We start from the raw sequence: 19,368 nt of genomic DNA on the forward strand, positions 1-19,368 counted from the left end.
CCCCCGCCCATCGCCATTCAATTTTCGCCGCCGCCCATCGGTTTCCCCCCCCCCCGCCCCCCGCGCGCGCGCTCGCGCATGGTCAGCCGCTCGGTCGCCGCCGCGTCAGCCCTGACGCCGCCCGTGACCGCGCGCCGCCCAGCCCCGTCTGCACGCGTGCGTCCAAGAGACGAAGGCAGAGCCTCGCTCTCACGCGCTCTCCCTTCTCTCTCAGCTCGCCCAAAATCGGCAAGGAGCCGAGCTCCTTTCTCCCTCCCCCTTTTTGCTTTTTCCCTTCCATCGCCACCGTCACCTCCTCTGCCGCCCGTGAGCGCCAGCCGCGCCCTTGACAGCCAGCTGCCCCCTTGACCGCCTCTCCCGAGTCGATTCCTTCCCATCGAAGCTCCTCACTCGCCACCTATAAAATCCGCACTCCCCTCCCATACCTCTCGCTCCCTCTCCTCCATCACACCATTTCCGCCTCGCCGTTTGTCGTCGTCCTCGCCCTCCTCTTCCATCGTGCGTGCCGGGGAGCTAGCGAGCACGAGGAGTCGACGAGGAGCTCCGCGCCGCCCCATCCTCGCGCCTCCCTCACTCTTCTTTCCCGGCCGCACGCTCTCGGTGCCGCGCCGTCCCTGGAGCGCCGCCTCCACGAAAGCCGGACACGCCCCGCCGCCGGCTCTCCCTTCTCACCACCACCGCCAACGCCGTTTTCTCTCGCCGGTGATCTCCCCACCGTACCCATCCCTCCTACCACACGCTGTGCCGCACCCGCCGCCGCTCGCCTAGGCTCGCCGGCCATCTTGCTCTGTCCTGGAGGCCGCCTCTCGTCGTCGACCTCTCTCGGTGTCCCTCCGCTCCATCTGAGGTTGGGAATGCATTCCCTCGGTCCCGGTGGTGCTCCCGCCGCCCGGAATCGAGCCCTCGTCGAGCGCCGCCACTTTCCCTCTTTCCTCGCCGCCGTCGTCTCCCCTCTTGTCAATTCCTCGTGCCACCACCCTCCTTGAGCCTCCTTGACTCTCCCCGAACCGCCGCCACAGCCGCTGGCCTTCTCCTTTGCTTCCGCGCCGTGCTGCCTATTCCTCCGCCGCCGCGCAAAGTCGCGTGCCGCCGTCGGCCCTCCTCTCATTGATTCCCGGCGCCGCCACCATCCCCGAGCCCCCTCAAACCTCCCTGGCGCGCTGTTGCTGCCGCTCGCCTCGCCGGCCGCGCCCGCGCCGTGCCACCCATCCCGCCGTCGCACGGCCGCCGTCGCCAGCCGCCGTCGCGCCGCCTCTCCATCATCCAAGCTGGTGGATGGAACCGCCTCGACCCCCTCTCGCTTCCAGTGTCTACGCCTCACTCCGGTTCGCCGCCGTTCGCCGGCGCCTCTCGGCCGCCGCGAGCCGTTGGATCCCGGCTCCCTTTCCTCCATCCAACGTGGCTGCCCGCATGGCGTTGACCGGGCCCGCCCCGCCCAGTCAGCCGGTCAGCCGCCTCCTTTCTCTCCCCAGCTCATGGGCTCGGCCCACTAGCCGTCCCCCCCTCGGCCTTTTGAGACAAAGTGAGTTCATATGTTGTCCCTCCTTGCCGAGCCTAACACACATGCAACAAGTCCATATTTCCTCCCACCATCAAATCCGCTCCCCTACACAAAAGTCCATCTTTCCCCCTTGTTGGTCCCACATGTCAATGAGAGATTAAAGAATATTCTTGGGAATATTCTTATCCACAAATTCAATAAATAATTTCATATACTCCAAATTCCATAAATCCTTTTTCTTTGTTCCATAAATCAATTCCTTATTCCAAAATTTCCATAAACTATTTCCTTTGGTCCCGCACGTAAGTGACGGTCAATAATATTCTTGAGAATATTATTTTTATAAATTTCATAAGCCAATTTCCCCTTGTTCCACAAATATCTTCCTTCGCCCAGAAATTCCAATTAAACTTCCAAAATTCAATATCTTCTCAACCGTTCATCTGATTGACTCCGTTCCGCTTCCAGTAATTCCATAAAATTGAGATCTATTTAATGGCACTATTAATTAGTCTAAATAGGATTTTTCTTTGGGTCCTTGTTTAGGTTTTTGATTGTTTGCGTATAGTCGCGGTTACCGGATTTTCGTCAATCGCGGGTTTTCTCGAAGATTCATGAAGCTCAATGAAGACCTTGTGCAAGGCAAGTCACCTTTGATCATCTTGCACCTATAATTTAAATCTAAGTATCTCTTTTCCGCAAATATTGCATGAATAGGATTAACACGAGTATTTCGGCCACGGCTTGCGAGATAGCTTGTCGGCCCCAATCCTAATTGCTGCAATTACCCTCCTTGAATTATTGAACACTTAAACCTCCTTTGTCGACTGTTGTGCTTTGATGCACGGGCATCGGAACACCTCCCCTCAAATTTAAAACATCCAACGATGGGTAAAACTTGGGGTTTTGCAAAAGACATGGAAAACCCGACACATGGGTCGGTGCTTGCGAACTGAATGAATTTTCCAAAACCGCAGACCGGGGGACGTACCGGGAGTACAGTTTCCCGCTCTTGAACTTAACGACCATTTCCTTGGAATTTCATTCGAACATAAGGCAAGTGCGACAACATGGGTGGAATGTGACACCCCTGGCTGAGTAATTAGCTAATCGGGGGAACCATGATGCCAAGAGACATGTGGATTCAACGGGGTGGTGCCGGGGAGAACCCCCGGGCTTACTGGCACAGTATGGTCTGGGATCTAACCTGTTGTCGGTCTGGGACCCCTCTCATTGGCATATGGTGAACCTGTGTCAGCTTTTGAAATGCCTTGTCGTGAAAGCCCCAAGTCACCAGACATGTCTGATCCACACGGGCTAGGTGACCAAGGCTAGTAACGTCGTGTGGGTAAAGTGTACCCTCTCTGCAGAGTTTATTAAACTGTTCGAACAGCCGTGCCCACGGTCATGGGCGGATGTGAGGTTATTCCTAGCGTAGTATTGTTTGACTACTGCTTTGTGAAATTGCTGTTGTGGAATGGGATCGATGTTTAGAAAATCTGCAGCTGATGGGATCAGCTAGGCCCGGGTGGCCGTTTGAAAGTTGTTGGCCGGGTGCCAACCTTGAATCAATTCAAAGACTGATACATTGCACATACTCCGACCGGACGAGACGCACCGTCTCATCCGTGTCGTTTAAGAAGCACTCACTTAGTTGTTTTAAGAAGGAGTTTAACTAAAATCAATTGTGAAAACAAGCAGCCTTTCCTTTGAAGCCTGCATTAAACACTTAATTCCTATGGCTTGCTGAGTACGAAAGTACTCACCCTTACTCTATATAAATATATATATAGTTCCTCTGCCCTGAAACTTAAGATGAAGTGAAGTGAAGAATAGGGTTTCGTTCTGGTCCCCAGCCGTCGCCTGTGGTGTTGGATGTTAGACCGTTGGTTCCGCTGCTGTTGTTGTTGTTGGTGTTTCCTCGTCCGTGTCGTCTGTTGCATTCTCAGGCTGTCCTGAGCTGCAACCTAAGTTAAGATAAATAAGTCCTCTATTTATTTTAAGGATTACAATGATTCATGTTTGTCACCGTGGGTACCAGCGCTATGTCCTGGGACTGGTACTGTGATCACGGTTTTGTAGGAAGCGGTTCGCGCCGTTTTTCCTACGACACACTCCTATCAGGTGCTGTTGTACGGCGGTGCCAGATTGGGGTGTGACACCTCAACAGTGCTAGTTTTTTCCACGAACCATCACTGCCAAGATCAATCAAATCAGTGTTGGTTTGTTTCCCGAATCACCACTAATACTTATCATTATCCCTTATAGTATTTAGGGACGGAGCGTGTACCAACTTTTGCCTTCCCAGAGCGTGTCCAGGGACGGGTGGACAGGAGATCGATCCCATCAGAAACTAGCTTTATCATATTCGTTTTCATATTTTTTTCTCAGAATCGAAATCGGAATCGGAAACCCGGATACGAAAACGGAATCGAATATTATCGAATACAGATACGGAGCGAATACAAATCGAAACGAATTTGGTAACGAATATTAATCGGAACATAAAAGCCCCTCAAATTGACCTTCACAAATCAACGAAGAAATATAACTCGTTATTTTTTTTAATAGAACATATCAACATTTTCAATTTTAGTGTTAATAATTTTGTTATATCCGATTTTGTGGTCGAGGGAGACGATTCAATCAAGAGTAAGACATTACGAGGCTATTATTGTGTTCTAAAAACATGTTCTATTGAGTTATTGTGTTCTTACTGCTATTATTTTGGCCATATTTTCTTGTGACTTTGTTTTATCAAGTAAAATTTTGATTTTCAAAAAATAGCAACTTCAAATAATATTTTGAAGCAGTAAATAATTTCAACTGAAAAAGTTATGAATATAAAAGTTGTAGAACTCATCAAGAGCTAAAACTTTTATTTTGGTCATTTCTTCATCCGACCAAGTGATAGTAACATTGTTCATAAAATTTGCATATCTCTTTTATAACTTATGAAACCATATACGAGATATGTAAATTTTGTAAACAATGTTACTATCGCTTTGTCGGATCAAAAAATGACTAGAATAAAAGTTATAGATCTTGATAAGTTATACAACTTTGTTGTTGATGACTTTTTGAGTTGAAATCATTTAGTATTTGAAAATGTTGTTTGAAGGTGTCATATTTTGAAATCCAAATTCAAACTATTTAAACAAAGTCATATAGAAAAATGACCCAAACAAAAGTTGTTGATCCTGATGAGTTATACAAATTTGTTATTGACAATTTTTCCATTTAAAATATATTTACTACCCGAAAAATTATTTGAATTTCTTATATTTTAAAATTCAAAATTTATATAGTTCAATCAAACTCGGATGAAGAAATGACCTAAATAAAATTGGTAGATCTCAATAAATTCTATAACTTTGTTTTTGATAACTTTTTCACATGAGTTCATTTAGTATCATAAAATTTAATTCGAAGTTGAGGGAGGATATATAGACTTAATATCTAATTCTTAGGCCCGTTGGCCCATTTAGATGGAGGGATATATAAACCTAATCCTAGTTTCTCCAACCTCCCAAACTCCCACACCTTCCAATCTCCTCCCAGCCGCCACCCGCCACCCTTCCTCCAGCTCCCGCGACTGCGTGCGGCGGACGGCGACGGTGACGTCGGGGGCGGGGCCTCGTGCGGCGGACGGCGACGGCGGGGGCTCGGCGGCGCAAGGCGACGACGTGCGGCGGACGGCGGCGAGTGGAACCGGCCGCGCCGGCCTCGGGGCGGCTGGGTCATGGCGACGGCGGGAACTCGGCGGTGCGAGGCGACGGCGTATGGCGGACGGCGACGCCGGTCTCAGGGCGGCCGGATCCAGGGTCGGCGGCCCCGTAGCCGCGGGATCCGATGTCGTGAGGCGATGGCGATGGAGGGGTCTTGGCGGCGTGAGTGGATGACGTGCGGTGGATGGCGACGAGCGGATCCGGCGTGCGACGTGCGACGGCGACGGCGGGAACTCGGCGGCGCGAGGCGACGGCGTGCAGCGGACGGCGACGAGTGATTTTGGATGTTGTTAATTTGGATTTTGCTGTTTATTTTGATTCGGATATCCGGCAAAAAATGTCGGATAGTTTCCGGCCGAATCCGATTTCCGACAGGTACCATCGCTATTGTATTCGAATTCGTATCCGAGAAAAACTATCCGAATTCGTATCCGAATCCGAAAACATCCGAAAAAAATCCGACCGCAACAATCCGCATCCGAAAAACAGGATTGGAACTCGGAAATTATCCGTACCACTTTCATCCCTAATCCCATCAGTGTTGGTTTTTGTCTAACCAGCATGGATAGGACACCACATTTAAGGCTTCTAGGAGTATGATAGTGGTCCATGCATAGCAGTTTGTGCGGTGTGCGTCTACTATATGTAATAAAAAAAAGGTTTAGGTGCCAATGTTAAATTTTTCATTCAGTAAAAAAATGTTAAAAATTCTTGTGGACGAACGAGTGAATTCACAAGAGTTTTCCATAACAAAATCGAATGAACACAGACATGCATGATTTAGGCTTGCTCTACTACTCTTGGAATTGTTGTAGTCAAGAGCTTTCTGCAGCCCCTCTGATCATACTGATGCAAAGTTGCAAAAATATGGAACATGCAGATATATACTGGGAATCATAAATCATTATTTGCACGTTCCATTTGCGTGGGATTCCTAATTAATTACTCATGATGTTTGTGTCATGTGGTTTTCAAATCTTGTTAGGTAAAGTTTTTCATTGCCACATCAAAGGATGCATATGGTTATACGAGACTATGACACGCTGTGTGTTAAACCGAAATTAAGTGAAGTTAAGACGAGGCAAACTGGGTAGATGAGCCCTAGACCATCAACCACATTTCTCCTTTCAAATTTAATTGGTTTTAAAATAAAGAGATTTTTTATTTCTCCAATTATATACTCACAAAGTAGGCAATGAACTTCAGTTGGATGTAAAAGATAAACACTGTACATTAGGCGATTTAAAGGAGGCTGAATACACCATCTAAGGACATGTTAATTGAACAAATTTTAATCATTTATATGGGATTTGAAGATTGGATATATTTGGTGCAGTTAAGGGAAGAAACTGTTCTAGACAAAAAAAAAAAACTAACTAGCTGGTACTAATTTATCTTCTCATAAAACTGCTACCTATATAGCAATGCAAGCTTTAAGCCTCCACTTGTGTTTTGCATGTCACTAAGTACTTCAGGGCTGTTGACCACTAAGGTATATCCAACTCAGCTCGTTTTAGATTTCAACCAAATATATTTTAACCAATGTAGTTCTTCTAGTTAGGAATTTTTTAAATCCACATTAACTATTTCTCAACACGACTTGTGTGTTTAGTTAGGTTGGAGAATGCAGTTGTTCAATTTTGGCATGAGGGGCATCAGGAAAGTTCATGCAAGCAAGAAAAAGAATGATTGGAGTTGAACTGGCTAGTGGACCAGGAGCTTCTCCGTGCCATGCTACTGTCCGATGATGCACGCTACTACGTGCTACGTTTCGTGTTGCAGGTGATTGGAACAACGGTTATTCAGGGAAGGTAGCTAGACCAGCTGTAATGTAGTGGAGCCTTATTAGCGACAAGTTGCGCACTCTGGATCAGAGCAATATCAAAGTAGGATGGGAGGTATTAACCTGGCAATTGGTGCCTAGCTAGCAGGATCGTCCTTGCTAATTACCTTGGCAAGTGAACCACACTACTAGGGAAAAGCATTATCGCAATCGGGCAAAAACGGTCTTCGCAAGCGTGGCGGCCGTCCGTCCGTAAGCAAACGACTGTGAAGATCGGCAGGACGGCCGTCCGTCTGCGAAGATAATTTTCGCAGGCGGACGTTGGCTAGTTCGGTCCGCCTGCAAAAATAGTAAGCGGCCGCCTGCAAAAAAAAAATATCCGCCTGCGAAGATAGGTAGAAAATTTTGAAATTTAATAATAATTTGCCCGTAAATTTAATAATAATTTGCCTGTTAATAGAAATTCTTGCAAGTAGATTATTATGTACATATATTGGAAGATTATCAAGCATTAGGTACTGATAAATCTACATATATTGCATAACTCAAAAGTGTTGCCAAAATATATATATTACAATATTTTTTTACATTGTCACTTCAAATACGCCATCCAGTTATATTATGGCATAGCAGTGTTCCACTCCCGAAGATCCTTGAATTCGTCACTTGTCACTAGGGCACCCTCTGGGTCGAAGAAATCTCCTTTCACATGTCAGCATTCATGGTGTATGAAGTTGCACAGATCACACTGGACATTTGTGATGCCTGTATCGTTAAAGCTTGTTCGACGTTCTAATCTTGGCAACTGCATGCATTGAAGATAAACAATATATTAGTATCATAAATATGTGAAGCTTTCTAGTACATAGTATAGATACTTACATCCTCTGCGTTAACCCTGTACCTCTCATTAACCCTAAGGAATTCGCACGCATAATACCCGCAAAGGACAGTTCCTCTAAGTTGCTTGTGGACACATCATAGAAAAAATAGTTAAATTTTGCAATTAGTGAAACAATTGGAATACATTAAGTGAGTGGAGTATTACTGGCCAATAGGTATGTACTAGCAGCTTCTCCCTTGTTTGGGTCTGTTCTCCACCCTTGAACTTGTAGTATTGGTACGCACTGTATGGATGTCGTACCGTTTCACATTAAGGAGGATATTTAATTATAATATTCATATAAAAATGTAAGAGTCACAATCACTTACTACTGTAAGATTGTTAGAAATTCTTTGTATGACTGGTGTCTGTAATCGAGTGGGTCTAAGACTACCACGGTTCCGTCTTTAGGGTGGATGAGTAAACAGATATAATGATCGCTATATATTAACAACAACATTGTTTGTTAGTACCAGCTAAAATAAGACATATGTGTAGAAGATAAATGTACCAGACTTACTCAAAATTATAAGCGGCCATGACGACTCTCTTATTTTGAAAGTGCAAGAAGGCTCGTCCAATGTACTGTGCGACAATAATCAATTTCTCCTTGTGCAAGCCCTTCTTGTATTTAGCTATCTCTTTTGGAGTCTTGCCCTTCAGCTGGTTTGACCCTGGTGCTAGCCTCACGGTATGCTGTGTTTGACAGATCCGAGTTGGATCCAAGAAGCCGATAGGTTCTTTTTTCTTCTTAGCATCCATGTATTGCATCCTACAGAAGAAGTTTGTTAGTAACATTCACATGGATTTGTATTGTACATACTTTTCATGTAATTAATTAAAACTCATACTCACATGCACCAAACACCGACATAGTTGACGCCCATCTTATGCCGATGATATATGGTGTTGAGATCTGAGATATCTAGCCATACGTAACCTTCGGCACCGAAACAATCTGCCGGTGATCGAGCTGTTATATTGCCCAAGCCTTTCTTGCTCGCTTCCATGTAGAAGGTATTTAACCTTCTCATCTCCCATGGTCCTTCGTTTAGTGCCCACTCCGGCAAGAGTGCTTTCCCATGTTCGTACTTTTCCGGGCAATCATTAGTTGGCAAGCATGTTGGCCCGGCTAGTGCAGCGGCCTTCTGGGGGTCATCATCTCTGAGTTTGGCACGTTCCTTACCCCCTCTGAAGACGGTTACCATGAACTTCTCCTTGTTCTCATCTTTGGACTTGGAATGGTGGCTCCTAAGCACTCTAGGCACCTCAGAATTGGTAGTGGCCTTCTCAGTGACCGGGGTGTCTTGCACCTCGGGGTATTTCGCAGGAGAAGGGTCTTCAAATATTTCTGGCTCTGTACCGTCCCATTCCAATCCTGGTACTTCTTCTATATCTGTCCCGACTGATGCCACAAATTGCACCTCTGGTTCTGCCACTGTAATCTCCATGTGGACATCTGGCACTACAATCTCCATGGGCACCTTCGGCACTGCAATCTCCGGTGGCACTTCCGGCACTGGATTGTCCTTATGCATCTCGGGTTCCTCCGCCTTATCAGTCACCTTCCTCTTAGGTTGTCTCGGAGGTTTTCCCAACCCCGGTTTTGGCACTACAGATTTTCGCGTGGCGTCGGTGCCCAATTCAAAGGATATGTCATTCTTGTGCCAAAGAATTACAAGATCAACCGCATCCCCAAGTATGGATACAGCATCTTGAGTAGGGAAGTCTATGTCGTAGGACTCAAACCCTTCGTGGACCACTTGCGGCTGCACTTTGGCATACGCATTGCCTATGAACTCTTCATTATATGTTCTCCCAGTGATAGCAATGGCTATAGCGGCCTCAAGAGTTTTCCCGGCGTGTCCAATGGGAACGTGCAATCTGCAGGGTGTATTCTCCTTGAGGTCATCAAAGGGGTAATCAGGCTCAGGTTCTTTGGTTTCGGGGGGAGGCAAAAGCATGTGCTTGACGCAGAAATCCATCATTTGCCTTTCAAAATCTGCAGCCCCTTCGTCTCTAAGTTTATCCTTGAATGTTTCACGCGTCTTGTAGGGGTCATGTTTGAACCCTTCCTTCCAACTCATCTTGGACGACACACCTCGAACCCTACCCCTATGCTCAGGAGTACTAAGCGCCGTACTTAACACATCTTTCTCCCTCTTAGGCTTAAAAGCTCCTTTTTTCTGTGCACTGGATAAATTCTCTATTGTATCGGCCACCACCACCAACTCCGGATCTTCAAACGATACTTTGCCTTCATCCATAATCTTAGGAGTTCTAGCTCTTACCTAGTTCCTTGATCTCTGTGTCCATTCCTCCATTGGTACCGGAAGCCCCGCCTTCCTCATTTTCTCCTCCTCTTTTGTCCACTGCTCCACCTTTGGTGGATATCCCGCAGAGCCTAAGCGATGAGGAAATTTGTTCTTCTTGGCCAACTCTGAAAACTTTTTGCTCCTTTCAAGTTCTTCCGGGGAGTTCTTGAATGTCAGATAGTCGTCCTACTGCTTCGGGGTTATGTTGGCATACGTCGAAAACGGTGTACGTCCCATCTTCACGAATTTCTTGTTCAAGGTGGTTTTCCAACCACACCAAGACTTCTCCATTGTTTGCAGTGCACAATTCCTCACTGCTGCCTCTGATCCATCCGGGAACTAGAAGATTTTCTTCAACTCTTTCCATAGGTCTTCCTTATCCCCAATCGATACATGATCCCAGTCCTTGACCGTAATAGGGATCTTTTCCCTTACTATTATGCCACACTATGAACTGAATTTCACACGTGCCGTCTTAGGGGCGAGCGGCTCTCCTTTTGGCGAAACATAGGTAACAACATGAAACCCTTCGTCCTTTCTATTCACGCTTCTCTCGCCCCTTCTTTTCTTCGCCTTTGCTGACCGTTCGCTTTTCTTTGAGCCGGTTGTGTTAGCTGGGACCTCGTCGTCTTTCGACGGATCTTTTTTCTTGGGCTGCCGTTTTGATCGTCGTGGCGCCGTTTCCTACGAGAAGGCATATACCAAATTTACTATTAGCTCGGGCTAATAGTTATCACGGTGAACAGTTTACATATTAAGTTTACTTACCCCTTCTTTAGGGGGAATAGTTATCACGGTGAACAGTTTACATACCTTAACAACAAGACTAAAGGTACCTTCATAGTCTACATACTATAACGCTACTTAAACCCTTTTGCAACTAAGCGAGCTTTATATCTATCAAGACTACCATCTTCTTTCCTTTTTATCTTATAAACCCATTTGCAATCAATGACATTTCTACCCTTCTGAGGAGGAACTAAATGCGATGTATTATTTTTAATCAAAGCCATATACTCAGCATCCATTGCAAGTTTCCAATTCTTATCTTTCAAAGCATCTTGTAAATTTTCAGACACACCAGTTGAGGTCAAAAGACCCCATTTTACTGTACCATCAGTGTAGATTTTCTCCTTGCGAATTCCACTTTGCAGCCATGTGCGAAGACGTGCTGCTGCGTCAGACTCCTGATTCCGATCTGCAATTCCAAGTCCGCGCCTCGCCGTCGGATCGGCGGCAGCGATAATTCCAAGTCCACGCCTTGCCGTCGGATGGCCACCGCTGCCACCGCTCCTCCACCGGCTACCGTCGCCTCGTTTTCCTCTCTCCCGTTTGTGCGCGTGCCTGTCGGTCCCTTGCCGCGTGCCTGCTGGCCCTTCCCGTGCACCGCTACCATGCAAGTCTTGCCGCATATTGCCGCGCCGTGCCGGTGCCTGCCAGCCGCTTGCCGCGCGTGCCGCACCGTGCCGGCCACTTGCCGTGTCGCCCGTCCGTTCTGCTTGCCGTGCCAACGCCGTGTTTGCCTCAGCTCGGCAGCCGAGCCGACAAACCCTAGCGTTGCTTGGTCGGTTTCGTGACCGACCCGAGCCACCGGTTTCGTGGATCGGCGTTGGACCGCACACGTTGTCCCGAACCACGGTAGGTCGGCTCCTTGAGATGCTGACCTATGGGGCCTATCTGCCAGTGCCGTTTCCCCTTGTTGTCCACCCTCGGGCGTTTAAGTATAATAATTGAATAAGGATTTTTGGTTTATAGTAAGAACACAGTGAAGCTTCTAAAATTCATATGTACTTCATCTGTATTCCGTTTTAATCCATTCAAGATTCAGTAAATTCATAAAAACACCTAGAATCTATTAAAAATAATTTTGTTTCCTGTTTCAATAGACTTCTAGAAGGTTTGCTTGTGTGTTTTGTTTGTTGTATAGAATGCGGCAGTTCCGACACTCATGTCTACTTCGAATTGGTCGCTGAAGCCCCTCCAACTCAAGAGCAAGGCAAGTCATACACAAACCATTGATCATATTGAACCTATTTTTACAAATCCCTCGCTTTCTATTTAAATTGCATTGTTTTTATAATGTCATGTGGGATGGATTCCTATTGTACTTAGCCTATTGTTATCCTATGTCATTTATAGCTTGGGAAATAATTTTACTGGATGATTGGTTTAGGTGATGCTTGGATCAATTAGCACACTATGGGTTTCACATTAACTTTAGTCCTTAATTTAATGATTGATTACCACCATGGTAATAAGTAAACTAAAATATGCTAAAATGGTGTATTGTGGGTGCATGGTTTTGATAGTCGCACCCATGACAATTAAGGACCGGTTCCCGGGAAACACTGGAAGAATTACTCGTACTTACCACAAGACAACATGAGCAACGGCTGGATTTGGAGTGTAGCTTTTTCCTAGCCGACGTACTAAGGCAAGGGTGGGTGTGATGGAGTAGGATGGGTCCTATGACGACCTCTGTTGCTTCCAGATTCACCTAGGCATGAGGGGGCTGCCCACTGCCGGTAGGGGTGGGGGCAAAACCTGAGGTGGGCACGATTGGTTAGGGAGGGTTATACAAAGGGTCCTATCACAGTCTCTTTCCGAGGTACCTTGGTGGTATTGAGGCGTATGATAACATGTCGTGGGGCTGTGTCTTGTGGGTAAAGTTGTACACTTCTAATCAGAGTAAAATTATTCGAATAGTCATGCCCGCGGTTATGGGCAGTCAACCAGATTCACTATTATTAGTCTCACCTGAATATTTGGACTTGTTGAATGGTTTAGTTCAGGTGGTTTGCTTGGGCCTGTTTCAACGTGGTTTAGCATTGGATAGTGATGTTTAATATTGATTAATTTATATCTAGTGTTTTACTATATTCAACTTGTGATTTTAAAATGCCAGCTTTATGAAAATATCCTATACCCTCCTTTGGTACTATCTTGCATCATGCCTTCTATTGGTATGGATTGTTGAGTACGGTGGGTAGTACTCAGTCTTACTTTATTTTTCCCCCAACCCTCAAAAGCAAAGTATTATTCAGATGGAGATTATTGGGAAGAGTAGGCTTGTTGCGGACGTCAAGGATGCCTGTGGATTTGTAGACGCTATGTTTTCTCAAGAGATCGATGATTAGTTAACTCGATTATTTATTTCCGATGCATATATAAGACTTATTTATATTTTTGTAAGACGTGGACCTGTGTATCAATATTATCGTCAATGTACCCTGGTTGGTCCTGGACAGATATTTTAATACACATTCTGCTTGAAATTCGTGTTAACGAATTTTTAGGCGTTACAGACATCACATTTCATTTCATTATATGCAGGCATTGACAGTCAGATATTATGATTTAAGAACCATCAACAGTCGCCATGATGGCAGCGCACCGGTTTTGCCGTGGTTGGAGGGGTCGTTAACGTGAATGACCTTGGCGGCGGCGGCAACGAAGTTGGCGAGGAAGAACGGTGCCAGGGAAGTCGTGGCCGAGGGTGGAGCGTGAGGAGTCATATGCCTACGGACGCTGGCCTGTTGACGGTGAAGTTGAGAGCTCCGAAGCAGAATTCGGCCCCTACAGCGAAGCGGAGTGTCTGGACAGATTCGAGGACACCGGGGCCCACCTGGACAAGTTGGCCGGAGTTGTTGGCGAAAAATTTGAAGGAGTTGAAGGAGAAAAGTTTGGCGGTGGGGAAAGTGGCGGTTTCGCGAACGTGGCCCCGTGAAATGCATGCCATCTCCTCGAAGAAAAGACGATTGAGTGCCCCCTAACTAGCATGCCAATTTTCGATTTCTAGGATCGAGAATATGAGGTGCGCTAGATCAAGGAGAGATGGTGACATAGACGATTATCCTGGTTTAGGCCCTTAGCATGGGGTAATACCCTACGTCTGGTGATGTAGATTGGATCTATGTCAACTAAAAAGACAAGAGTGTTACCGCTTAGGGTTAGTGCCAGCGCCCTTATAGAGCTAGGGCAACCGACGACATGCTTCGTACAGTATCCCTCATAATCCGGGTACCTACCATCTGCTTACTAGGGACGAGATAGACTTCCTTATCTCTTATCCCTTTCTATATATCCAAAGTATTACATGGGCCTAGGACACTCAGCCCACCCTATGTAGTATGACCCAAATGCCTGTCCTTGGGTATCCGGGTACCGTGTGCCCCATAGCATGCATGACGGTGGAAGGAGGTGACGACGCGCCTCGCCGTGATCAGCAGTCGACGAGCGGGATGGTTGCCTGGTTGGCAGCTGCCTCCGCCGGTACACCATGCAATGATAGAAACTACGTCGCTGCTGGTGTGTTGAGAAGGTCCAGCGAGAGCAACCAATGGGTTTGCATTCCACACTTCCCCAGCGGCGCGTCGAGAACCTCCAGCCGTGGTTGTTCACATTCGCTAGTGGCGGGCGGGGCAGCAACGACGACCACCACCATGGGCCACAGTGGCGGGGGCGGCGTTCGCGACTACATCATCGCCAAGTGCACATGCTCCCACTGGTTCGGACTCCTCTGGTGTGGCCGGCGCGACGACTGCTACACGAGGACTCATACACGCGGTCAATGTTCGACGCCATCCTTGCCGGCTACGTGACGGCTTCTTCCACCTGGATTTGCACCCAACACCATTGGTAGTGTGGCACCTGCCGCGCAACCACACCGCATGCATGGTGAGCTCGCCATCGCTCGATCTGCTTCCATGGCGGAGCTCGACAAGGCTTCAAGGGCGGCACTATTGGTATTTCTTACGATCACAGATAGAATCCGCAAGCGCACGGATATACCAATGTAGCACTTCCCCTACGGAGTATTCCAAGTGTATCGAATCCAAGGGAACGTGTGTGATTATCTTCTCGTCAGGTTCATCCAAGGACACAAAGCTAATGTGGGCATAGGGCAGAGAGGATTTCCGAATGAGAAACAGTGTCTAGGGAAAGCTTAACTTTAATCGTAACGCAATACTTCAGGCACTGGCAACCCGCTGTTCCCAGATGTCGCTCTACTATGTACCAGGACAGGGAGGACTTAAGTGCTCTTGAGGGCTGTCACCACCTCTACACCCACCTCAAACATACTGTGGGATACGCTACACCCACCTCAAACATATTGTGGGATACGCAGCAACCACTAGAGATTAATTACCCAGACACCACGTTTACGCAATTAATAACTACTCTAGTGCCGATCAAACACTAAAGCAATCACTATAAATAAATGGACTATAATGAACCATGATCCCGTATGCTAATTAGGAACTAACCAAGAAGTAATTCTCACTAAGCAAACCTTAATTACTCACAATGATATTTTCTATTAAAGCAGAGTAATTAACAAGATACAAAAGTAAGAGGAGATTGCCGACAACTCCGGGATTCCTCCGATTACTTCTACCTTAATGTAATACCCCATATATTAAAAGATTTTTAGGTTTTTTTTGTTTGGGTTGATGTCACGCCCTGAAGTTCCCCTCCCTTGCTCTAAATTCATAAAATAAATCGTCCGAAGAAATTGTTTAATTTAACCTAGAGATGAATCCCTAATTAATAAATGCAAATAATAATCGGAATTGGCATGTGGAATTTTTCTTGAGTTCTACATGTCAAAATTCACTAACAGGATTTTTAGTGGAATTTTCAGAGCCTTGGAAATAATTTTAACCAATTAAAATGAGCAAAGTGCAATATTAAATCCCTGGAAAATCTTTTCTTCTTTTTCTTTTTCCTCCTTTTTTCTCTCTTCTTGGGCCGTCGGCCCAGTCCGTTCGCCTCCCGCGCGCTCGCCCTCCTCTCAGCTGGGCCGGCCCACTCCCTCCCTCCTCTCTCCGGGTCACCGACAGGTGGGGCCCACCTGTCGGCCCCTTCTTCCTCCTCCAGCCGACGGCACCGCCGCCGCCGAAACCGCCACCGACGCCGCCGGTTTCCCCGTTTCCCGCGCCCACTCCGCCCGTACCCCACGCCCACGTCGCCGCCCACCTTCCCCGCACCTCCCGCCAGCTCGCGCGCCCGCAAACGGCGGGGGATTTGAAATTTCCCCCACTCTCTCTCTCCTCCTCCATTTCCCCCACGTCGCCGGCCAAATCGGCCACCTTTCCGGCCTCGTCCGCCCCTCCCGAGCCCATATAAACCATCCCCGCACTCCCCTCCACCTTTTTCCTCTTTCCGCCGCTCTCTCCCGTGCCCTCCATCACTCCCGCACCGCTACACCCGCCGCCGCCGCCTTTTCCACTCCTCCGGTCGCCGCTCGCCGCCGCTGGAGCCGCCGCCGAGCCAATTTGCCACCGCCATTAGCTTCGCCGCCGCCAAAGCTACCCCGGCCGCCGCATCCCCATCCAATCCCGCCATCGGGGCCCGCTTCTCTCCGCGCGCCGGTGAGTACCACCATAGCCGCCGCCGTCGGCCATGGCTCTCGCTCGTCGTGGGCACCCTCTCTCCCTCTAACCCCTCACACTTCCTCTCTTAGGGTGTCCCGGAGCTCGGCCGCCGTTCGCCGTCGCCCTTCGGTCGCTGACCGTCGCCGTTTGCCGTCGTTTCCTCCCGCGCCGGCCGAACCCCGGTGAGAACTCCCTCTCTCTTCTTCCCGCGCGCGCCGCCGCCCCCCCCCCCCCCCCCCCCCCCCCCGCATGCGCGTCGCCGCGATGCACCGTCGCCCGCGTCGCCGGCCGCCGTCGTCTTCTCGCCGGCCGCCGCCGTCGGAGGCCGCTTGCCGCCGCCGCCCTCGCCCTAACCGGCCGGCCGGCTTGAAGCCGAGCCGAGCCAGGCCGCCTTCCTCCTTTCCCCGTGAGCCGCCGCCCGGTGGGCCCCGCCTGCCAGTACCCCTCCCTCTCCCCTTGTGCCGCTGACCAGTGGGGCCCGCATGTCGGCGCCGCCCCACCCCTTGCTGACGTCAGCCCTGGGGCAATATTGCGCAATAAATCGATTAAGGGTTTTTCTTTTATAGTAAAAACACAGAGAATCTTCTAAAAATCATAACTAATTCATCCGAGCTCCGATTAAGTCCATTCAAGTCTCAGTAAATCAAGAAAAATGCAAAGAATCCATTAAAAATGGTTTTGTTTCCTGTTTCAGTAGTCTTATAGCATGTTTTGCTTGTGTGCTTTGTTTGTCGCGTAGGTTTCGGCCGTTCCGTCGATCCGCAGTTTCTCGAAGACGTTGCTGAGGTCTCATCAGTTCGAGAGCAAGGCAAGTCATGCAATACAATTGATCATATTGTACCCAATTTACAAATATCCCGCATTTCTATTAAATATTGCATTGTTTTACAATATCATGTGGGATGGGTCCTATTACTCAGCTATATGTTGTTTCCCTTATGCCATTGATAACTTGGGTATTAAAATGACTAGATGTTGGTTTAGGAGATGCTTAGCCATGCTTAGTTCAACTAGTGCACAAAAGGGGACCACATTAAAGCATAGACTTGATTATTGGCATAGCTTTGGTTTAGTGCCACCGTAATGGTGTTGGTTAATTAAAATACATTACATGGTGGGCTGTGGGTGCATGGTTTTGCTAGACGTGCCCATGGCGATTAAGGACCGGTTCGCGGGATGCCCTGGAAGAACTTATCGTACTTACCACAAGCCAGCGTGGGCAACGGCTGGGCTTGTAGTGTAGCTTTTCTCTAGCCGACGTACCCAGGCGAGGGTGGGCGTGATGGAGTTGGGTCGGCCGGGGTGTCCGGTTGATCGGCTTCCGGATTCACCGCGGCACGAAAGGGGGGCTGCCCGTTGCCTGCTGGGGACGGGGGCGAACCCTAAGGTGTGGTGCGATCGGTTAGAGGGGGTTATACGAAGGGTCCTGTCACGGCCTCTTTCCGGTATGTCGTGGTGGCATGTCGGCGCACGGGAACGTGTCGTGGGGCTGTGTCTTGTGGGTACAGTTGTACACCTCTGATCAGAGTAAAACTATTCGAATAGCCGTGCCCGCGGTTATGGGCGGTCGACCAGATTCACCGTGATTAGTCTCACCCCTAGTTTAGCTTAATGAACTGATTAGTTCAGGTGGTGGTTTGGGCCTGTTGCAACGTGGTGTAACGTTGGACAGTGATTGGTTAATATGGATTAATTACTACAACTGTTTTACTGCTTTCAACTACTGCTTTGAAATGCCGGCTTTATGCAAAAGAACCTTTAGCCTCCCTTGGATATATCTTGCATCATACCTCCTCTTCCGGTATGACTTGCTGAGTACAGTGGGTAGTACTCAGTCTTGCTCTCTTTTCCCCCACACCAGAGTTGAAGTCCTTCTCAGTTGAAGATGTCTCGAAGAGGTTGGTTTCGTCGCTGCCGTCAAGGATGCCTGTGGAATGGAGTCGCCCGCTGCAGGAGTCAAGTCTTCAGGCTTAGCTCGCTTTTCTCTTTTTCCGCTGCATTTGTAATCTTTTATATTTTTGTAAGACGTGGATCTGTATGTCAACAATTGTCGTTTGTGTACCCTGGCTGGTCCTGGACAGGGGTTTAATGCACATTCAGCTTAGAAATTCTGGTTCGTGAATTTCTGGGCGTGACAAGTTGGTATCAGAGCCGACCTTGACCGTAGGACAAGCCAAATGGAAACCCTAAGAGCCCTCTGAAACCTTTTCATCTGCATATGCTTTTTGCACTTGGATTTGTTTCGGGAAAAATTTTGGGGTTTTGCCTCTTTGGTTTGTGGGAAAAATCTTGGTCGTTCATTCGGATCGGATCCTTAAAATTAGCTCGGTCTAGGGTTTTAGAAAAATTTTATTTGGAGTTTATTTGACAGTCAGTGGGGAATTTATCGGGTGATATGCATTAGGTCGTGTCTATATTCGATGGGGCAATGTTACGCGCATCATTTTTCATGCATCTAGTTTATGCATTAAGCTATAGTTTAGTCAGTCGCATTAGTGTCTTTATCCGGGTTCATGAAAAATGTTCTATGCATAAAAATCATCATGCTTGGCTAGTTGTTTGGGCCATTTGTTGCTTGGTTTAAATTTGGATTTGAGCATGCATTGATTCCTATCCCTTGTCTACCTTAGAAGTCAGACATGTTCTTCGATCGCAAGCGCCGCTCCAAGCTTCAGAGTCGCCGCCCTTAGCTTTATCGTCTTCTTAGTTTTGTTTGCTTGCTAGTTTCCGTGCTTAGGTTTGTTGCTTGTGGGTTAGTCGGCGGTCGATATCATGTGTGAG

The sequence above is a fragment of the Oryza sativa genome, chromosome 9, assembly GCF_034140825.1.
Source record: "Oryza sativa Japonica Group chromosome 9, ASM3414082v1".
Classification (NCBI taxonomy): Eukaryota; Viridiplantae; Streptophyta; class Magnoliopsida; order Poales; family Poaceae; genus Oryza; species Oryza sativa.